Raw genomic sequence first — 5,768 nt, 5'->3', positions numbered from 1 at the left:
TGGCTCTTTTTATTCTTTTTTAAACTGCAAATTGGCCATAATAAGAAACAAATTAATGAAAAAAGTCATCAGCAGTACTTCTTCACGAGATTCATGCAACATATTTCGAGAAAATATTGAAACTACTACACCATGAAGTGCGCAGTTCCTCTAATCTATGAAATAGGGTAATCAGCGTAAGCGTACACAATATATTAGTTAAAAATAGGCGTTTTGTAAATGAAACAGCAACTACCTGTTCTCACTGAGCGGTGAATTTGTGGGCTGGTCTTGAAAAGACAGTATAAATATTGAATATTATAAATAGTTTGACCCGAAACAGCTGACCGTGCATCATCAACAACTGAATTACAACATGTGATGTGATCTATCAAAACATACATGCAGTGCATGAGCCATGTAAATTACATCAAGACTTAATTTTAGTACTTGGTAGTGCATCCTCGTAAATACTCCAAAACGAGTTTTAACTGGAGGTGGGTCGGTGAGAGTGGTCAAGTTGATGGTACTGTATAGACTGATCTGTGATCAACAGTGCGGGTGAGTATGCTTAAGCTTAAAGGAGTATTTCGTGATCCTAGCATCCTCTTTTTATGACATTTTTAGTACATATCCACGAAAAAAGTATATTCCCAAAATTTCAGTTGATTCCGATATTGCGTTTGCGAGTTATGCATGATTATGTGTATTACACTGCTCCATAGAATGGCAATGCGTTGTAATTTCATTCTGGTGCACCAGAACGAAATTCAAATTTCACGATATCTTTGCTAAACGAATTAATCGGCAAGAAATATTTTGTACATAAACATTATGTAGCCAGAGGTTCCCAGTGATATAAAAATCTCAACTTTTTTTGAGAAAAGTGGGGGGAGGATGCCGGATGAGGCTGTGGATCACAAAGTGCCCCTTTAATTAATAATGATAATGTAAATTAAATATACACACATAAAGTTAACTTTTTATTACTTCCGTGGTCCGGGTACGCGCTGGTGAATTGCGATCGCGTAGAAGTGACAAGGTCACCTACTACGCGCCGCGCCGACGACCAATGGGTCAACCGGCTTGTTGTCTTAACTTAAGTGCATTGATCAGCCAATCAGCAGGTGGTGTATGACGTGCAGTCCCTAAATTCAGTAAATTTTCATCGTCAACCGTGTAATTGAATGGGATTATTTTGAAATTTTAAAACGCTTGAAATATCACAAACAAATAGGCCTATGTTGATAAATAATATAAATACAAGCTAAAACCGTTGGGGTTCGATAATGAACCCCACAAAACTAACCAGTATATGGAAAATGCCATACGGCCGGGCGGTTTCACGAGTTGCCGGCGCGATCATGTCATCCGCCGCCTGCCAATCAGCGTGATTGTTTATTTCTTCTGTGTTAGGTATGTTCATAAAATTTTGAAGTTCAATATTTTTAGCTGAAAGTTCTTTCATTTGAAAGAGAATCAAATTACCTAAACAATAAGGGGTCAATCATGTTTCTAAGTGCATATACTTTTGAAGTTACAGACAAAAATAGTGTCACCAAATTGTCAAAAATTTTGTGTGTGAAATTGTGACAGCAGGCACATGTACAATGTACACTACTGTATGTTATACATAAGTCAACATCACTTATTAGGTTTTGGTGGTCAAAATAAATTTTTAGTAATTTTTTCCATTGAGCCCCACAGTAAAGCCATTTTTGGACTGTAAAGACACATTCCACTTCCCTATGGACGAATAGCGCCACCTATAATGTGTGATATGAGCCTGACTATCTGTGTGTACGCTCGTCTACGCTTGGCACACAGCTTGGACCACGGAAGTAATCAAAAATTAACTTTAGTACATGTATGCGTGACAACTGAACTGTAAGACTAACATGTACAAGCATTTCACAAGAGTTATTGTACATCATTAAGATGGCATTCTTATATTATAATAATGATATTTTGGGTTCATACATACATCGCTATGTAACAGTGCGCATGATTAGTCGAGCCGGGCATAAACAGCGTTTATGCCCGGTATCCCGGATGTGCGATCACTGGGTAGGGAAAATGAAGGAAAATCGTGTTTGTTAATAATGTTACTTGTAATTTTTTGTTATTATTTTCATGAAATAGGAATCACAAAATGTTCTGGTATGTATGAACCCTCAGGCATAAACAACCGTTTAGTCATGAAAATATATGAATGAACCCCTAATTCAGTTATATGGCATTTTATGTTAAAACTAAGTCTAACCTGTACCTGCAGACCAGACTCGTGTCAACCGATGTCATATGGTGCAGGTATGAAAGGTGAATTCAAGCTGCATCATTTTATATCAAATTAAAGCCCTCGAGCAGACGTGGTCTAATTCTGCATAAAGCCGGGCAACGTTATTTCTGTAGGTCTGCTACACATTCAAAGTGCATTGTATTGTATCGTAATTTCATTTGTGTCCATGCTAATTATGTTTACATAACATGAACTCACATGTTTTTAAGCAAATTCGCCGATAATAGGTGATCAAAAGTGATCGGAATGTTACAAAGTACAGATCGCATTCAGCTTACTTCATATGTATGAGATGATCTTTGGAAAAATACGGCATAATTTGTCATGGTGCTTGCGGAATGTCATGCAGTAAAATACTAAAACGTTGCAGCAATTCATGATTGACAACTAAAAATCAGTGTGTCGTTCGTATCCTCTGCTGTCAATTTCTTATCCACTCACTAGTCCTCACGTAATGTGTGGAGGCAAATTGCAATAAGTACAATGAAAAAATGAGAGGGCAGGCTGGACCTGGGCCCAGAACTTGATGGTACCACTACCCCAGGGGGCCACTTACAAACAGTCATGTGTTCATCGTTCTTGTCTTTGTCAATCCTACCCTCCAAAAAAAAGGGAGATATCATTGTTCAGGCCTTTGCAAATCCTACCCTAAATGCAGATATCTTGAATGGACACCCAGGACCCAGTCCATATTTTTCACTTTGACTTTAAGTCAAATACCTTTTACTGACATACTACCGCACCGACCCTGGCTAGGTTTCCATTTTACCTTGTCTTAATTGGTATTTAGGACAATAAATGTCACAAGATCCTGTAGAAAACCATTTCATACTAGGCTTGCAGTTTGCAAAATTCAAATGCACACTTGAATGTTTTCATACATTGGCAAACATATTGATGACTTCAAAACACTTGAAATTTTAATGCCATGTAAATGTTTAATTGACGCTTTTTGCCACAATTTCATGATGCGAAATCTTCATGCTTTACACTTACAGTATTCACAGATCAAGATGTACAATGGTCATTATGAGGCGTCTCTTGCTGACCATTATATTGCTCTTTTTTTTTCCAGTTTGAGTGAATTCTACCAAAGATAAAGTAGAGTTACATAGGCAAGGTATGTATAGGCCTATATGAAATGTAAAAATGAATATCAGGAAACTGGATCAGCTTTCATTACACTTACCCTTTACTGTTTGTGATTGTGAAAATGTACACAAATGTAACACAAATGGTGGTGTGTCAAGGGTGCTGTACATACATAAACATGTAATAAAAAATAAGCTTTACATTAACCAGAAAAGAAAAATGAACATGTTGTAAACTTTGGCCCATACATGTATTTCTGTTCATTTTTGAAATATCGCCTAAGTGCACAAGTTTTGTATACTTTACACCTGTGCAATATAATGTGCAACTGTTGCATGCATGTTTATTTTCCACTCCAAATACCCCATGCTCAGTTTATAACAATTTTAAGTGAGTTTGCCTTTAAAATGGGTTTAAAATAAGCTAAAATGTGTGTCAAATTGTCTCAAATTTGCCACAATTTGCTTACTAAATTGAACAAAAACATACTATATTTTTGCAATTTATTAGTTCCAGTGACCCTGTTTTTTAAATTAAATTTCAGTTCCAAAGACGCCTTTTTTGGCCTCTTGGCCACTCTGCGGCCCCAGTGTTTGAAATCTGTGTGGCACATTCCTACCCAAACCAGAGTTGAGTTCCCCCCGGCCCCGGTCATCTAGTTTATATACTGCTTGCCAATGTCAATGCTTGATCAGCCTTTTTAGGTTAATGTGGTACACACACCCTACACACTGGTAAAAAAAGTTATGTATATTATAGGGGCAAGGAATCCAATTACTTCACTTAAATTTCAGTGATTCAAGACAAGTGGTTCATTATTAAGGTACAGCAGTACCTCTTTTCTTATCATAAATAATGTACTGCTAGTCTAGAGTCAAGTGAAATTCAAGTGTAGTAACTGGATTCTGTGCCCCTATAATACAGTATACGTACGGTACATAACATTTGTTACCAGTGTGTTATTATTTTTGAGAAAATGCAAAAATATTCATAAATTTATCAAGGGGTGTACAAGTAGTACCACTTTAAAGAGACACGAAGTAGTGACTGTTGGGATCACAGATGTGGAGATACCAAAGCTTCAATAACACCCATGTATAATTTTACCATGCAGAAAATTTAGGTGTTTTTGGGTCCTTGACGACAAAACGAGGGAATACACTTAATATTAATATTATGTGTGCGATGAACTTGACGTGTGTCATGCTTTCTTGTACAGTTACAACCATGCTGCTATAAATATAAACAATGATGGCAAAGTTTGAGTTTAGTACTTTGACCAGGCTGTGGTTAATTAAGGGAGTAATACACCCCTTGATAAATTTGTGACTAATTTAGCAGTTTTCTCACAAAATAATATCACACTGGTTTTAAAAGTTATGTATATTATAGGGGCAAGGAATCCAGTTACTACACTGGAATTTTAGAGACCCCAAGACAAGCGGTTAAACCTATGTTAGTTATGATAAGAAAAAAGGTACATTCTATCAGTATTTTTGTCTCAGTTTGCAACCAAATTAGATCAAAAGGAGAAATCTAACATCTTCACATGACCCTCCATGCAGGATCTGTGAGTATCCCTTTAAGCTGATTGGAGACAGTTAGACAGAATAAACCTAGGAAAATTCCAATCTTGAGTTAAAATGCCTTCAAGAACAGAGGATGGCATGAGATCATGCATGATTACAACTCACATTTCAATGTATCTTTGTTTTAAATGCAGATGACTCGGAGAAAGGGGCGGAAAGGACGAAAAACACCTGAAGCTTTAACTACATCTGGGAGAATGGTAGGACTTCAGTGTCCACTGTCAGCAGGATTACGCAAGATCTAACACTTGATGTCAATCACATTCACATATGTCACGAAAACTGAGATCCAGTATTTAACAAATCCACCTGGAGATCCACTTGCACTAGTGACACAGCAAACTACACGGCCTAACTTTGTGGAAATATATTTCAGTATGAAACTGTATCTCATAGCTTTTGCAAATAAGGTGGATATGTTTATCCCAAACCTCAGTCGAACAGTAAATGATAGAAGCTAGGGGTATTCACAGCCCTGTGAATAGTTGATTGTTCAGGTTTAGGGCTGTGCAATAATTATGTGTACCCCAGGGGTGGTGAATTCTCAAACTGGTCTGCCAAAATTGCTTGCCCCCCCCTTTGGCTGTGCCAAAAATCTTTGCCTCCATCCTTTTGACGTGCCAAAAATCTTTGCCTACCTCCCCTCCTTTACACACTAAGATTTTGGGGAACCCAAATTCAAAGACAAGTTTGCTTTTTTAGGGTGTAATATAGAAACGGTGCCCAAAATATCAGTGCCAAAAATCGCTTGCCCCCCCCCTTGACCTGCCAAAAATTGCTTGACTCCCCTTTCGACCTGCCACAAAATG

General features: G+C 37.5%; 1 long non-coding RNA gene across 1 annotated transcript; it reads left to right on the top strand.

Moving 5' to 3' along the window:
- The first annotated feature begins 325 nt into the window (after positions 1-325).
- Positions 326-5,379, top strand: LOC140156422 (uncharacterized). The gene is made up of 3 exons (XR_011859559.1): positions 326-540; positions 3,354-3,398; positions 5,094-5,379. It is a non-coding gene; the product is annotated as an uncharacterized lncRNA (long non-coding RNA).
- The last annotated feature ends 389 nt before the right edge of the window (positions 5,380-5,768 follow it).

The sequence above is a fragment of the Amphiura filiformis genome, chromosome 7, assembly GCF_039555335.1.
Source record: "Amphiura filiformis chromosome 7, Afil_fr2py, whole genome shotgun sequence".
In the NCBI taxonomy this organism is placed as follows: Eukaryota; Metazoa; Echinodermata; class Ophiuroidea; order Amphilepidida; family Amphiuridae; genus Amphiura; species Amphiura filiformis.
Note: the sequence above shows the minus strand (reverse complement) of the source record. Positions and strands in the feature narration are given on the sequence as shown.